Genomic DNA, 17,661 nt, shown 5'->3' on the forward strand with positions numbered 1-17,661 from the left:
ACTAGTTCTACGTGTCCCATATATGTACAGCATTGTCAAATTTTGCTCGGCTGCGACGATACTGTCAAATGCAAAGCCAGAGTGATCGTACTATTCCCGCTTATAAGTAGATACTTACTGAGTTAACTCAGATTAGAAATTTCTGTGAGTCATTAAGTAAAAAAATAAAAAAACGTAGGGTTTATTTCTGATTCCTGTCGTAGTAAGTAAAGCCATTCTAATTTTCTTCATTTGTTGGATGGATTTAATGAATACTCCAAAAGTTCTTGTGCTGATTTAACTAAAACACACTTACCTTCCGATCCGTGAACTTTGAAATCACTGAAAAGCGATTATTAAAGCATATTATTGAAATTACGCAATAGACTTAATTTCTTAAATTTGTCGTGCCGTTTTAACATCCGTCCATCAAAATTTTTCATCGTCCGAACTAAAAATCACAACAATGTTTAAGAAGCTAACGCGCATGTATTTGTGTAGGACGGCATGACAAATGTTATTCTGCAAAATTTCTGCAGGTCAGGCAAGTTTTTCTGGCTGTAGAATAACGACAATGCCTTGCGTGAGATATTTTCATTTTTGAATGACCGAAATTAAAACGATTAGTCGACATTTTCTTCTTCGTCGCACGAAAAAACGTAGGAAATTTGGCTGGTAGGACTTCTTTAATGATAAAAAGCATTTAAATAGATCTCAGCTCATCGCGAGCTAGCTGATTGATCGCATATGATAGACAACAAACTAAAATATTGGGAAATAACTAGTTTTGCATTATGTGTCATAAAAATGCTGACCTTTTTAATAATTTGTGCTGGATAGGACGGGAATAGACAATTACGACGAAGCAGCAACATACCCTAAATAAACAGTAGTTCAATTGAAAAAGCCGTTATCCAATGCATTATAATTTTAACGAGCTAATAGGTTCGTTGAAAATATTAAGGTCAAACAAATTAAACAGCGATGTGCTTCAAAAAAGAAATTCATCCTTTGAGCCGGATTTGAACCAGCGACCTATGGATAACTATGCTTGATGTCTATGCGCTACAGTCCACCGCTCTACCAACTGAGCTATCAAAGGCGGTTGGGTGTAAACGTGCAAAATTTCAGGACAGGTAAACAGTTGCACGGTGTTGACGGTGAAATGGACCCACCGATTTAAATGCAAAACAAAAGCTGGCCAGAGCATGCTGCACATCTGAGAGTTGATAAGAAATATATAAACATAGGTATAATCACTTGTATAATTTGTTTCAGTATAATGCAGTATTTTAGGTCAACAAAACGGAGCTCGGACGAAAAAGAGTTGCACAGAATCTGGTTTCGTACATAGGCTACAAGGTCATCTTTTCTGTAGAAAATAGAAACTTTCGAGATTCTAGAAGCAAGACCGCCAGTGTTAGTATTATTGTCTTCCGAGGCACCAATAATCTGCGGCTTATCGGCGTAAAACCAGAAACTTCACATAGCCTCATAAAAACGATCCGATAGCGTTAAATCGCGTGATCTTTGGACCAATTCAACGTGTCATTCGCAAAAGTTTCCTATAAATCAATCAATTGTGGCACGCGCGGCGTGGCATGTTGTGTCGTCTTGTTGAAACCACAGCTCCTCCAAATCAGTGAAGCAATAAATGCACAAAATCTCTAAAATTTCGAAGAAACCTTGTGAAAAAACCTCGGAATGTCTTACGATTTTAAATAAATAACTATTTAGAATACAGATGTGCTATCTATACCTATAAAAATGGATTTCTGTCTGTCTGTCCCTATGTTCCTTATAGAATCGAAAACTACTGAACCGATCGGCGTGAAAATTTGCATGTAGGGGTTTTCGGTGCCAGGGAAGGTTCTCTCGATGGCAAAAGACTCCTCTCCCACTAAAAGGGGGTGGGCTCCCGTACAAATCTATGCCTATAAAAATGGATTTCTGTCTGCCCTATGTTCCTTATAGAATCGAAAACTACTGAACCGATCGGAGTGAAAATTTGCATGTAGGGGTTTTTTTTTTGGTGCCAGGAAAGGTTCTTATGATGGTTAGAGATTCCTACCCCCACTAAGAGGGGGGGGGGTTCCCATGCAAATTTATACCTATAAAATGGATTTCGGTCTGTCTGCCCGAATGTACTTTATAGAATCGAAAACTAATGAGCCGATCGGCGTGAAAATTTGCATGTAGGGGTTTTTGGGGCCAGGGAAGGTTCTTATGATGGTTAGAAACCCCTCCCACCAATAAGAGGGAGGGCTCCCATACAAATGAAACACACATTTCTGCATAACTCGAGAACTAATCAAGCAAATGGAACAAAATTTTACATGTGGGTATTTTTGGAGACAAGAATTTTTTCTATAGTGAATTGAGACCCCTCCCCACTTTAGGAGGGGGGGCTATTATACAAATGAAATCAGATTTCCTCATAACTCGAGAACTAATTAATCAAATGGAACCATATTTGGCATGTGGGTGTTTTTGGAGGCATGAATTTTTTCTATGATGAATTAGGACCCCTTTACTTTTTAGGATGGGGGCTCCCATACAAATGAAATACAAATTTCCTCATAACTCGAGAACTAATCAAGCAAATGGAACCAAATTTAGCATGTGGGTGTTTTTGTAGGCAATTTTTTTCTATGTTGAATTGAGACCCCTCCCCTCTTTAGGAGAAAAATGACCCCTCTCCCTTTTAAGAGGGGGGGGGGCTCCCATACAAATGAAATACAAATTTCCTCATAACTCGAGAACTAATCAAGCAAATGGAACCAAATTTGGCATGTGGGGGTTTTGGAGGCAGGAATTTTTTTAATGATGGTTTGAGACCCCTCACCCCTGTGGTAGGGGGATAAGGACTCTCATACAAATAAAACAGAAATTTTTGCGTAACTCAAAAACTAATCGAGCTCGAGGAATTTTACACTCTTTCATAAAACATTAATCAATAACAAGACCACCAAAAACTATCAATAGCAACATTAGATAATTCAGCGCGAGACGACCACAGGCCGCGAGTGTTGCCGGCGACCTGCCGTCGGAAGCGCCGGCTACTGCGGTGGGCAGCCCCCCGTAGAGATCACCTCTATATAGATTTATTTATTTTCCTAGATCTACTGACCTCTATTACTTTCCTTCAGTTGGGTCACCCCTGCGAAATGGTACTTTCTACGAAAAGATTTTCCGTGAAATGGTATTCTGCGAAACTCTATATTCCGCGTTATGGTCAACCGAGAATTGGTGTTCCGCAAAATGATATTCGGCGAAATGGTTTGTAATGATGGCGAATATTTAAATGCTATCCGCTTTATTTTATCAGGCTGAGCGATGGGAGGAGTTGATTTCTACTTTACTGTGAGGAAAATTTGTATATTAAAACACCCATAAACTCCTTAGAAACTTGCAAAACTCGAGATTGTGACAAAGGTCATCCGAGATTCGCGATTTATGTACAACACAGTTTAATTTGTGGCAATACGAAGTTTGTCGGGTCCGCTAGTATTAATATAAAATGAGGCACTTTAAATAAAACAGTGGAAGACAATTGTTGAGCAAGTCAGATTAGAGATATCAGTGAGTCTTTTAGTAAAAAAATATTCAAAATTTGGCAAATGTAGCACAGTTCAACGAATTAAGCCGCGAAGTGTTTAAAAAAATCATCCTTTGAGCCGGATTTGAACCAGCGACCTATGGATAACTATGCTGGATGCTTATGCGCTACAGTCCACCGCTCTACCAACTGAGCTATCAAAGGCGGGTGGGTGTAGACGTACAAAATTTCAGGGCAGGTAAACCGTCGCACGGTGTTTGTTTATTTGATCGTTTACTTATTAATTCCATCCGACACAAGGTCCTAATGAAATATGACTAGGAAAAAAACCATCTTGAGTTGCAGCATACATGCATCCTCAAAATCGTAAAAATACTCAACATCTTTTCATTAGTGTACATTACATCAACTATCGACTATAAATACCCTGCAACCATTATAAATCCAACGTGATTTCCGATTAGGGCGTAACTAGCAAAATGTAAACAATGAGGAATACCACTTTAAAAATTTGCAAGTATGTACGTACGTTATGCAAATTGTAATTTAAATAGAAGCGAGAAAAATCGATTACAATACCATAAATTGTCGTATAATGAACCTATTTTACAGTTTCTCAGCAATACTACTTGGAATCTGTTTATTTATGCTCAAAATCTGCATTTTGCATAATTACGCCTGTACATAAAAATAGTTACAATAGTTTGCGCTCTAGTCGCAAATTATTCCGGAAGCAACAGATCGATATCTCCTTTACGTTCATCTTGTAATCTAGTAAGCAAACGTTCAATTCTAGGCATTTTTGAACAACAGCTCATTGATATTTCGATCCTAGAACAATTCTCCGTCACAGATCTACATAAATCCACAAAATCTCTATAAATTTTAAAGAATCGAGTGATCAACATTCGAAAAGTCGTAAGTAAATCCAATCTCAAACGGACTATTTTTGAGAACAGAACTAGTTACGCAATATTTGTAAAATACCATGGAGATCGAGGTTGAACGCGAAAGAAATCCATCCTTGGAGCCGGATTTGAACCAGCGACCTATGAATAACTATGCTGGTTGCTTAAGAGAGACCCTACTCTGGAAGGCCGAAAAATAATAGATCCAACTTACAGACCCACCATTTGTTTACAGACTTTAAAGTGGTATACGATTGAGTTAAACCAAATAAGCTATGGCGGATTATGCTTGAACATTGTTTTACAACAAAACTGATTAGGCTGGTACGTTTTTTTGTAAAACCAGGTTCAAGTTTAATCCGCCATAGCTCATTTGGTTTAACTCAATCGTATGCCACTTTAAAGTCTATAAACAAATGGTGAGTCTGTAAGTTGCATTCCCAGAATTTATCGAGGATCTGTTGACGATCTGATGGATTGCCTAAACTGATTAGGCTGATACGTGGATGGTAAATGGTTGAATAATGCGCTCCACAACTACCACGAAGTTCCACCGCCTCTTATGCAGCAACTCCATCTCTACCTCCCCGTAGTACCATCCGGGATACGTTCCTTAGTGGAAATCTGACAACCGGTGGAAACTAGGGTCGTATGCGGACAGAGAAGGGGCACTCATGCGAGGGCTAAGTGTAAACTCTCTGCCTGCAAGACGATTCTTGTAGGAGGTAAGACTACAAAGAACTAAAGCAGAGGGTCCAAAGCCCCTAAAGGAGGATGGTTTTAATAGCTGTTATCCAAGGCTATTATTTAAAAACTCGAGTGGATAAACTCAAGATGTGACGCGACACGTGCCGAGGGATGAATGGTGGAGGGGGTTCTATAAATTCTCTCGCCGCAACGGAGCCTGTAGAGTACCAGGGCGCCCTCCACAGTAATTTGCCCTTGCTGCATCAAGCCCGTCACTGATGCAGTGGACGATTTCTTACCGCGTATGCTCTCTCTGCCGAAAAACAAAGAAACGAATGAGGAGGAGAGGAGAATAGGGCAGGAGCAGGACAACGATGGGCTATCAGAGGTTCAGTCTTGATCTTCGTCTATCCTCAACACACCGACTCGTTTTGAGTCGACAAACGAAGCTGTGGCTCCAACTCTCTACTCACGGGTCGAGATTCACTCTGCCTGATCTCTGACTGTGTGCTGGAGAGTGGGCTGAAACAAAACGAGAGCCGAACAGTTATGGCCAGTAGGATGGCTGTAGCGTACAATCGCTCAAACAATCTAAAAATATATAACGTCGAGTATGAGGGTTACTTAAAAGTCGCTCAATAAGAGAGATCTCAACAAGCTTACCGGTCTTGCGACAGGACATTGTCCGAGTAAATATCATCTTCGGAATCTCGGTTTCGTACAAGATGATATGTAACCTCAGAACACTTGCTCTACAATCGTGGAGCACAAATAGTACGCAGACGTTCATAAACCTATTCATCCCTGATTGGCATATGTCTCGCTCCAGCTACCAGCCTGTTACTTCCTCAATTAGTGATAAGTAAGTTTGAAGCGCATAGTAAAATAATAAAATGGGGCATACCACAATAGTTCAAAATACTGGACGCAGTGGTAAGAGTACCCAACAGAAAAGGCGAAAAAAATTGGTTGCTGCCTTAAAATCCACGAAAATATAGTACGTGAGAAATACTCCAGACATTTCTTAAGGATTTTTCGAAGCAAAAATCTGATCCATTGAGCGCAGGCTCCCGTAAAGCCTATCTGGTACTATCCTACGTATACTCTTGCTATTTGAAATAGACGACATAATAAACGTAACAAGACTTGGGAGAGCTTATTGTAGGCGGCTTTTGACTCCTTTTATAGTATTGCCTTTGGGAGGCTCATCGAACAACTACATCCACCTGTCGACTACCGCACGCTCATTTGTGATTGGCTTGGGACGACAGCGCCACTTAGTTATTAGAAATCTGATAAACTTCTCGAAAAAAATATGAAAGTAATGCAACTATTTCGATGTTGTTAAAAGATAAATATTGACGTGCTGAACCTCTTTGCTTAAAACGAAAGCCTAATAGACTACAGCATCATACATTGAATTACATTTACGTCTCAGACATCAAAAATAAGGAAACCTGCAGTAGCTCTTTTTGTTCTATCTCCATTGAATTTTATTCGTTTTTTACATAATGAATGAATGTATTAACAAACTTTGGTACTACTTTCCCGGAGATATTCCGGATCGCAGTGGAATTATTTCTCACGTCATAGGTGGCAGTTTAACTGAATGGCATATCCGGAACATCCGTGGACAGTGCTTCCAGAACCCAAAATCAGTTTTTCCAATTTTTTTCTCAAAGTTCACAAGAAGGTGCTTGAGAATTCATCCACACCTAAGTTCAAGTGCTAATCAAAAGTCAAAAAAGGCATGATTCAAATTAGAATCTTTATATCTAAACCTAAATAGATTATGAAATGAACGCTTTAACTACAATTTAATTTTTGTTGTGAGGTTATTACTAAGTAAAGGAAACAAAACAAGTAAACAACTATATTGTATTAAGTGGTCTAAAGTGCAAATGGGGAATTTAAAAATTTGACCTAGAACTGAACGACGCTAAACGATAGATTCAGATTCACGAAGTTCTATTTTGGTAGCACGATCCTTACTCGTGTGAACTACAAAGTTGTCGGACGTCCGATTCTAATCGGTGAAATTGCAGCAACATGAAAACAGCTTAGCGTTCAGTTCTCGTTATTGCAGGGAAAAGCCTGAGTTCAGTTTGAAAGTTTGACCTTCCAAAACGAAGCCATAGAAAACTATCCTACGTAAATGCCATGCAATCCTCGTTCAACCCGTCACGGTAGTATGTCTCGTTCTTATCTCCCATTCACGCCATAGTTACGTGACATGAAGTAATTTGCATAATCTAGAGTCAAGAACACATAAAAAACTATCAAATTTTACCTACAATAACAGAAATCTATTAAAGATGACCCAAAATCGGCTGACCTTGACATCTGGTGCCAGGAAATCTTTAGTGCCCGGTTGAATGTACTATGAACGTATAAAACAAACGGAAGTGTAATTATTGAAGAGTCAATAAATAGACTTCATCGACACGTGATTAACTGATTGTGCTTGTTGCATTAAAACGTAATCCGAGTGATATGGCTGTTTGTGTACATACAAATGAAATTGCATCGATTGCAGCATGCAGTCCGCAGTCAGCAATCAATCACAGCAGCAACGTGTGCCAAATTCATGATTTAAGCGATTGGTGCCGTTCGATGATCTACTCTGCTGGCGGTGGCGTCGGTTGCTCTCGAGTGTGGTACGCGACATGTTGGTCACACAGGGCGACGACAGCTTCGAACTTGGGCGATTCCGGCGTCGACTGTATTTTTGGCAGACTGTTGTGTAACAACGCAATAGTTGATGCTAGTTGCAGATTTAGCGAACTTAGCCTTGTGACTGAATAAAAATTCATTACCGACAGGTTTGAGATCAAAAAAGAGCTTCAATCCTTCGAGCCGGATTTGAACCAGCGACCTATGGATAACTGTTGTTGAAGTTCCTCGATCCCAATCTACAGTCCACCGCTCTACCAACTGAGCTATCGAAGGTGCCACAGTTAATTTAGCATTTTATTTTGTCGGTATCAAATCAACTTGATTCATGACCGTCAAGGCAAGAGTAGCATTTCAAACTGACCGCACCGACGACGATCGCCTGGAGGCAGACCAAAGCTGCAAGCAATTCGATCGTGCGAAGCATTTGCTCTACTATCAACTCGACTTCGACACGAAGCCTTCGATAGCTCAGTTGGTAGAGCGGTGGACTGTAGATTGGGATCAAGGAACTTTAAAAACAGTTATCCATAGGTCGCTGGTTCAAATCCGGCTCGAAGGAGACTTTCTTTTTGCCAGTTTATTGCAATTGTTAAACAATTAATTTTATTTCAGTTGGAGTATTTTTCCCTTAAGCGTTATAAGAGTCTAGTACAAATACATGTCAATGTTAGCAACAATTTGTTGAACCAAACTTTAAGTAATTTGAATTTGGTCCTGTAATAACTTCAGTACATTGTTGTACAAGATTCCAACAAAAATTTTGCTCCGAATCATTTAAAAATATAGTCATGTCTTTTTTTAAACAATTTGCAAGACAATCAGTTTTATAATGTCGAACAAAAAATTACTTTCAATTTCTTAAGTGAACTCACCTCAATGTATTCCAATGTATTTTTACTTCTTGAAGGGGTTGTATAATTTCTTCAGCTGACACGATGCAATTAAGCTTTTGTATCCATTATTTTCAGGTAATATAGTAAAAATTTTCACACACGATTATGTACTTCAATTTTAATATAAACTATTCTTGTTTTGGATTTTTCATTGATCGAAAAGAAAAAAAATCGAAACTGCACCACAAAACGAAACACCAATACAACTCGGGGTGAAAATTACGCTGGTGTGTTTTTGTTTACGTTTTCTTTCGCGCGTATCTTCAACCAGCTTTAATCAATCCGAAACACACGCACACACTCGCAACGAAGAGTGAAACAGTCGAGCACAGGAAAAATAAAATACTCCCGCGAAGTTTGTGGCAAAGAGCAACGCACGATGACAGACGGCAGCAAGGCGAACACGAAAAGTTCTTGCTGTAGCGCTAGCGGCTAGCCCTGTTCCGCAGATATTTTTCTTCACCGTTGCACGGCACTTTCTTACAGTCTCAGGAAAATTTTGTTCGTTATTTCAACACCGATTGATAGTCATACTCACAGCACTAATTTAAAAGAAAATAAAGCAAAAAATGAAAATAAACGCGCACACCGATCCGGAAAACGATATCTGCTCAAGTTCGGTTTGATCGTCACGGCTTTCAAAGATGGCAGGGAGAGCGAAAATTTTAAATCAAAACTTCGGAATTGATGATTTCGATTTGACGTTTTGTACGCTAAATGCGCAGGGGCAATGTTCACCCTGTGGCTGGGAATAAGCTGAATATTCGAAAGATCCAATGGGTGTCCCGAGTGTTCAACAATGTGGTGTGTAATCTGACAATACACCAAATTTGATAATTTTTCATGCTTCATTGCATGCTTGTTGGTTTCCAACAGCAATGATTACTACGTTTCTTTTGAAAAAAAGCCTTTGATTATTGCGCTGATTACCTACAATTAATTCTTGGTAATCAATCTCTTGTGATTAATGAAAATTAATCGTGATTACCGTGTACCCCCACACTGAGAAAACTTTTCGTATAGTTTCTATGTGTCCCACACATAGATTTTTGCAATGTGCCTAGTCAATGAACTTTATATGCCACACAGTTATAATTTATGGGTACGCGAAACTTTTGCACATACTATTCATATGCGCATATTTTTTATGTGTATAATTGCACATACTATTCATATCCGTATAATTTCTATGTGTATTTCTAGGCGGATTGTGTTTATATGCGGCACATGATAATCATCTAGAATTTCATATGGAAATTTACCATTAGTTATGTGCAGAATATTTTGAGTGCACTGGAATGACCTTCCGTACTCTGAACATTTATAATCTGATCTCCGTTGGTATGAATCAACAGGGTGGCACACTAGAATACCAGCGTAACGGACATCTATTCTCATTCCGATTTCACTAAAACTGCATAAACTGAAGTCGCATTCTCATTCATTCTACAGAAAAATATCGTATGATGAAAAATATTTCAAAACCGTGAGAATATTGGACAAATTGCATTAAACTGCAGAAATAATCTCAAACTGCCATCATTTGGTACAAACCACATCAAGTTTTGTTACCCGAATTAACATGGCTTTAGGGTGAGCAGGCTATTTTTCGGGTGCCAGTGCCAGTGATGTTGGTTACGCACCAAATATATGGGAGATGACAACCTTGCCATCCCGTTGGTATGAATGCGTTCACATTAAAATCTGAACAAACGTCATGCACAATTGACGGATAAGTTGACCGGACAACACAGAGAACAGATTAACAGGCTCGAAGGAAATAATCGATTTTTTGTGTGTAAAATCTGTCGGTGGCGCCCTCCAGAAATAGTTTGCCAAACGCATCAAAAAATATACATGTACCACAGAGAACAGACTACCAGGTAATTGACAAAAAGTGTGTAAAAGGTTTTTATGTAATCTACGAGTAATCCTTCAATAGAGCACCCCTCGAGCAGTAAACTAAATCTTGATGTCGCTGCCATCGCTGCTATGTATTACTCCAGCACAAAGAAATATTGATAATGGATATTTTTTGATGCGTTTGGCAAACTATTTCTGGAGGGCGCTACCGACAGATTTTACACACAAAAAATCGATTACTTCCTTCGAGCCTGTTAATCTGTTCTCTGTACTTATACGCCTTCCTGGAAACCCCTTGAGATTTAGTTTGCCACTTACTACTCGAGGGGTGCTCTATTGAAGGATTACTCGTAGATTACATAAAAACCTTTTACACACTTTTTGTCGATTACACCCAATTCTTTTTTTACACGGGGGATGCGTCCCGTGTAAAAAAAAACCGTGCAAAAATAAACCGTGTTATTTCGAGAAACCGTGTAAAACAAATCCGTGTTATTTCGAGAAACCGTGCAAAAAAAGTCGTGCAAAAAAAAATCCGCGTACTTGAATCCGTGTAAAAAAAGAATTGTGTGTACAACTGTTGTTGGTGAAATTTTAGAAAAACCGTGTTATTTTGAGAAACCGTGCAAAAAAAGTCGTGCAAAAAAAAAATCCGTGCAAAAAAAGAATTGAGTGTACCTGGTAGTCTGTTCACTGTGCTTAAATTGCGCTTAAAAAATACTCGGAAGACTCATAAATTGGAGCATTTAAGCTCAGTAAAATATTACAATGTTCCAAAAATGTATCAAAGTTATTGTTCTGCGCTGTACTCATCGTCATCGCTTCGTCCGCTGTTCAATGCCGGCAATTCACCACTATACAAAGTTGCTGATATTTGTTTGATTTTTGTATGAAAACAAAAGAGAAGGAAGAATTTCTGCTTTTGTTTTCACGCAAGTTTTGATAATTCGGCATGGGATTTCGTGTGAGTGCGAACAGGCTGAAAAATCTCTTTTACAGTCGTAGTCGCGAATACTGGTTTGTAAATGATCGATAAAAGCTTAGCTTTACAACCGAAATACATCTTTAACCTGTCATTCTGGATGAAAACATCGGCGTTAGAAATAAAACATTTTTAAACATCTTGTTTTTCATGAAACTTATTTATAATTTAAATGCAACTGCTTTCTGAATATTTTTCTAAAAAACATAGTGTAAGTGTTACTTGGGTAGCGCCTCAAATCTTACTTCAACATCAAACACTATTTAGTTAGACATATAAATATGTATTTGATTTCATGATATCAAAAAATTGTTATGTTAAGGGGAAACTGAAAATGGCTCAAAGATGGCTGGACAAATGGCTATCGTTTGATGCATGTATTATTTTGTGCCTTAAAAATGCATTTGTATTGACAGAGCACGCTTTCGCCACGTAATCAGTGCTTCCAGTGATGTTACAATTTTCTAAAACTAGTCATTCCATTTATCGATCCGCTATATACCAACAAACGTTCAGCAAAACATAGTTGATAGTGGAAAATAAATTTAACTGATCATATAGATCATTACATGTTCATAAAACGTATTATCTGGAATTAGTTAATAAATATTTGGTTGCGCAAATATTTCGTTGCACTAGCGATTTCCGAAGAAACAGCACCACGGTCTCAAAGTTTCGCCATATGTGGCCACATCAATGAGCTTTTAAAGAGCTTTCAGCGTTTGCCGCATCGATAAGCTTAGAGTGAAGTAAACAAACGTAAGCGGCCTTCAATGCACATGGATTAATTAATCATCCTATTGATCCTATGCATTATTTAGTTGCTGCTGCTAATCATAAATGAATCGGAATGTCTTGACAAAGAAAACAAACCATATTTCGGGATGTTCGTAGTCGGTGCGGTTGGCTGAGGATCAGCTGTGTTTACGTTTGCAAGCTCTGCTATTTGACATATATTACCAATACTAATGCAACATTCAAATTAACGTTTAGGTTTTTAACGAACATATGAGATGTACAGTACTGTGTTTGTCGCTCTTACATAATAACGTTAGCCGCATTCGGTTCCTCCTTAAAATGGTTTGGTTGTGCTGCAGGTTGTGAAATCCAAATTTTGGCAAGTCGATATTTTTAACAGCGTTTTATTCTTTCTCATGACTGAAAGCCAGCGGGGTGCTATCCGTATCTTAACGAACGGTGTTTGACAGTCCACTTAACGAAGGGCGCTATTTCGAAAAATGCAAGAAATAGCGCCCGTCTGACAGGTAGATTTGCTGCCAACCTTTGTCGAGATGTGCTGAGATGTTGGCAACAAAAACATGGCACCCATCGCAAGCCCCTGCTGAAAGCTACTAAATAAGTTAAAGTTGTTTGCAAAATGTTTTGTAACTTACTGCCTTATACCACAGAGAACAGACTACCAGGTAATTGACGAAAAGTGTGTAAATGTTTTTATGTAATCAACGAGTAATCCCACGATAGAGCACCCCTCGAACTGTAAATGGCAAACTAAAACTTGATGTCGCTGCCGTCGCTACTAGACCATTTTACGAACTAACAACATTGCTGATATTGATATTGTTTTCCCGTGGGGTTATCTGTCGATTGTCAAAGTACCAGCACGGGAAAGCACAATGTCGACACGTTACACGTTACCTTGTCGCTTGTCATATAAAATGGTCTAATGTATTTCCAGCACAAAGCAATATTGGCACAGACAACCCCTTGGTGTGACCATCACTGGACGTTGCGTTGCAATTGACGGATGCACACGGTCAATGTGTTCTGGCTTTGTAGGGTGAAATTGCTGAATTTATTTTCGGATGAGGTTTGTATCCAGACTAATATTACTTATCTAAGACAAACACCGAACTCTAGCAGAATCACTTAACATTTACACCGCTGTGGGTACAGTGGGTACTGAGGCCGAATGTTTCTAGCTTTTGTTGTTTCGCAAATGATGTCAGCACCATGTTAGCTCATTTAACTTTTTAAACAGATATCATTTGATTTAATAGAAAATGGAAAAAAACATTTAATGTGTTATTTAATTTTAGAACTAAATTAAATTTGGTAATCAAAATATGATCATTTATTAAAGAATCATGCTATATGTTGTTAGAGAATGCAAGAACTATTATTTTCTTTAAATACCTCGTACATACAGCAGAAAATTCTATCAAAGCATCCAAAACTAATTTAAATTGATTTGCCCGGGGTGTGCAGATATTGTTAGCGGTAATTAATCGTTGTTTAAACAAACAGCTAGAACGTTACCGCCTTTTAGTTGCCCCATATTCAATATAAAATTTAAGGGTTGTGAACCGGGAAATAAAGGTTAATGTAATTCGAAACTCCTTTTGATTGCCGAATACCGAGCGAATTTCGTCTTCGTGTGTGAAAGAGAAATGAGTTTTTGCTTGTGAGTAAATAAATGAATTTGAAAGAATCTGTTGAAGGATGCGCTCGTAATTCAAGAGTTGCTATTTATTTCACAATCACGAGATTAGGCACAGCCAAAAGTACAAAGAACCGTTGAGAAGAATGTAAGTTACGGCGCGGCGGCACAGTTTGAATCGGATTGTATCGGGAGCTGCGGTGCGTCGAAACAGGATCGCGGTGAATATAGCGGCAAATACACGGTGGCGGCAAACATTATTGATGATAGACCTCAGGCGCAAGAATACAACAGCGCTGTGATGCGCGCATGAAAATTAATAATCTCCTCGGACATGATAGACAGATTTGCGGTAAGGTCTCTGCCTCTTTTTCCGTCTCCGTGTTGATGTTAGTTTGGTTTCGGGCTTGCTTCAGTTCCCGCTTAGCGGAGCTTTCCTTGACCCGGCAGCAGTGGCAGGGTTTGCTCCCCGCGAGGGACTCGGCCAGATAGGTGTTTACGTTGTGTATTTTGGATTTGAATAATAGGGAACCGTTCCGTTTCGTTAGACATCATAACACGGTTCTCTATGCAGCCTCGGAGAACTGAACGGTGGGAAGGGCTCGTCGGTTGGCGGAGCACCAGAAGCAGCAGTGGCAACTAAACAAAGTGTTCAGAGTACATCCTCTGGCGTGGCGTTGGCAGTCTTTGCAGCCGCCAGTTCTTATAACAGGAAGCTTCTCGGGAGGAGCTGCCGCGAGTAAAACTGAAGAGGCCGACTGCTTCACGCAAGACATTTTGAGGGCGGGTAATTTTCCTATTTTCTCTATTATTTAGTTTATTATTCGCGCTTCATTGTGTCGATGGAATGGAAGCCGCAGAAGCAGGCCTATTTGTTAAAAGAGTTGGTCGGATTGTCGGTATCTTTTGTCTGTCATTTCATTTGGTTAGGACACATTTTGTTGGGTTACGAAGGAAAAGTTATAGATGAAATATGAAATTCATTGACGAATATGACGCTGGCTAGGACTATCAATGAAGAACATGTAATGTTCTATACATAACACTATGTAAAGTTTCAAGCGTGAGTATAAATTCAGTTTCAATTTCTTACTTTGAATAGGACTAAATTGGGATAGTGCGTTTTTCGTTCATTTTTGCTTTTTTTCAATTTTATCGAAAAACGTGTCGATCTCGCAACATACGCACAGGATCAGAGCAACAACGGTGACCCTCGTCGTCTTCCTGATTCTGAAGAAACTGTGCGGCTGCTGTCGAACGGAGGCGGCTTCTGCTTTGGTACATTTGACACTCGATTCTCCCGAGGTACTCTCTAATTTGGGGTTAATAAAGCGGCTCCGGTGTGCGTACGCGCTTGATTTTTACCCTTCATCTGTTCCGTTTCTGCCTTCGTGTATTGGACTAGTTTTTAACCCATTTTCCATCATGTTCACTTGCTTTGCTGAATGATGTTTTTTTGCCGCTATTGTTGCTGTCGGCGACGGTGCGGCGGATTATTCAACGGATTTGTGGGATGAGACCGAGCAATCATACAGAGGAAGTGAATGCCGAATGCCGAGAAGAAACTTTCGAATAGGTACATGATTCAAAGGAGTTTCCAAAATGTTCCGCGGCGTTCCAGCTTTGAAGTATGACACTACGTCGATGGGGATGCGTTGCGGTGGATTTGTGCTGATTTTTTAATGTGCAGCAGAAAAGGATATTCATATGTTTGAAATTGCCAGTGAATAGAAAGAAGCAATCTGTTAATACTCAGTAAATCATAATATTGTCGGATTGTTTTCAAATATTTTCTCGTTTGTTGCTCTTGACTAGGGTTTCTTTCCCAGGAAGTCTTACAGCTGCTGTGAATTTGGTTGTGAATTTCGATATTACGCTACGCCGTCTCTACGCCTGGTACACATACATTTTACGTCAATGTTCTTGAATGTTTTGTTCACACTTTTAGCATTTTGACGAGTTTCCGCATTTTAGGCAAACAATGTCCTATGAGTGCGAATTATACTAAATTATTTATTAGAACTGTTATTTCGGGCCGTACCCTAATGATAATAAGTTTAAGGATTAAACGCTAGCACCGCGAACGCGTTCTTTCGGAGGCGGATAATTGCTTCAGAGGCATGATACGAGGAGCTTCTTTAGCACGATAATCGGAATCAGGACCTGTTATGTGCAACGACAAGGAGGGAAACCTGATTACCGACAGATCGGAAGTAACCAGGCATTGGAAACAATATTTCGATGTGCTGTTAAATGATGTACAAGATGGAGCTGCCCAGAAAAAAGTAACGATTTAGGATGCTGGACAAGCTAGTGATAGTCCAACATTGAATGAGGTTAAAGCAGCTAGAGAGTTGATAACGGCAAAGAAGCTGGAAAGGACGGCATCCCCGCTGAACTTTTGAAAGTCGGTATTGTATTGTGTGAGCTGTGGCGTATTAACGGGTGGCAACTAAAATTTTGGAATTTTGACGCGGCCCTTCTGCTCAACAACAAACGAGCTTAGAGAGAAATGAGAGTATGTATGTGTTAGCTCTCTCTCCTCTTTTTGTTAATACTTTTTGTTTTGTTTATGCTTGCCCAGTTTTGCTAAAAATGGCGTCGAAACAAGAAGCATTTCGGGAGCGCGTTGTACACTTCTACGAACTGCAACAGAAATCTCGGCAAAAAGTATACGGTACAACATTTAAAAAGCAAATATGTTGCGGTTTCGACTGTTCTCCATATCCTAAGATGCCCAACAACTATTCGCAAGCAAGGTAGTAGAAGACCAGCCAAAATTATGGACGCAGAATGGCATCTTTATCTTTCTCGTTTCTTCAACAACAAGCTCTCTGGTTTGGCTATCAATTAAGATGCCCCAGACGAATGTTTGAAAAAAATTTTGATCCCGTTTCTACAAAAACATCATGCAGATGGACAATACGTGTTTTGGCCGGATAGAGCATCATCGCATTACGCCAAAACAACACAATCGTTCCTGAATACCCATTCGATCCCATTTTTACCCAAAAACCAAGACCCGAAAAATCTGTCTCAGTGCGCCGAATCGAAGGTTTCTTCGGGATTTTGAGTTCCTTGGTGTACAAAAAAAGCTGGAGAGCCACGAATTGCAAACAGTTGATTTGTAGAATAAAGAGATGCATTCGCAAAGTTGACATGACGACCGTAGAACGCCCCTGGTTCGACGTCAAACGAAAGCTTCGCCGAACAGCCGATTACGGACCGTTTTCAAATGTATACTTTTTTCAACAATGGATAACGTATCTTTAATTTCGGTAAATCAGATCTCCTTCATGTATCTTTGTCTTTTTTTAACAGCTTGAGAAAAAAATTCCAAAATTTTAGTTGCCACCCGTTATGCCCGAACATGGTTTTTTAACAAAACAAATTAGGCTGATACTAGAAATACTCACAGTAAGAGATACGCTAATACTAAACTACTAATACTAAAGCCAACGATTTGGCATCAGTGTACAAAAACTGCCAGCACTTGCTACGGAGTAATATGCTGTAGTAGTGTGACTTTTTTTTGTTAGATTATAGTCACTTTCACAGCTTATGTCATTCGTGACTTCTGCGGGGTTGGGATTTGAACCCGGGTCCTCGATGTGATAGGCCGGGACTGACCCCTTACGCAGTGTGACTTGATTGTTTTCAACATGATCCGTTTCAGTTTTATTTACATCAATTTTGCACAATACAGCGATATATTT

General features: G+C 39.4%; 1 protein-coding gene and 4 non-coding genes across 5 annotated transcripts in view; 1 reads left to right on the forward strand and 4 right to left on the reverse strand.

Annotated features, from left to right (window-relative positions):
• LOC128744446 (tubulin monoglutamylase TTLL4-like) overlaps window positions 1-9,323 on the reverse strand; it is a 45,378-nt gene extending 36,055 nt beyond the window's left edge. The window contains exon 1 of the mRNA XM_053841471.1: window positions 8,682-9,323. The gene's annotated coding sequence lies outside the window, so the exon portion shown is untranslated. The remainder of the gene's footprint in view (window positions 1-8,681) is intronic.
• Trnay-gua (transfer RNA tyrosine (anticodon GUA)) lies at window positions 987-1,081 on the reverse strand. Its single transcript has 2 exons — window positions 1,045-1,081; window positions 987-1,022 (listed from the first exon to the last, which is right to left on the reverse strand). It is a non-coding gene; the product is annotated as a tRNA-Tyr (tRNA).
• On the reverse strand, window positions 3,648-3,742 carry Trnay-gua (transfer RNA tyrosine (anticodon GUA)). The gene is made up of 2 exons: window positions 3,706-3,742; window positions 3,648-3,683 (listed from the first exon to the last, which is right to left on the reverse strand). It is a non-coding gene; the product is annotated as a tRNA-Tyr (tRNA).
• Window positions 7,981-8,082, reverse strand: Trnay-gua (transfer RNA tyrosine (anticodon GUA)). Its single transcript has 2 exons — window positions 8,046-8,082; window positions 7,981-8,016 (listed from the first exon to the last, which is right to left on the reverse strand). It is a non-coding gene; the product is annotated as a tRNA-Tyr (tRNA).
• Trnay-gua (transfer RNA tyrosine (anticodon GUA)) lies at window positions 8,267-8,368 on the forward strand. The gene is made up of 2 exons: window positions 8,267-8,303; window positions 8,333-8,368. It is a non-coding gene; the product is annotated as a tRNA-Tyr (tRNA).
• Window positions 9,324-17,661: the final 8,338 nt, after the last annotated feature.

Source organism: Sabethes cyaneus, chromosome 3 (genome assembly GCF_943734655.1).
Source record: "Sabethes cyaneus chromosome 3, idSabCyanKW18_F2, whole genome shotgun sequence".
NCBI lineage: Eukaryota > Metazoa > Arthropoda > Insecta > Diptera > Culicidae > Sabethes > Sabethes cyaneus.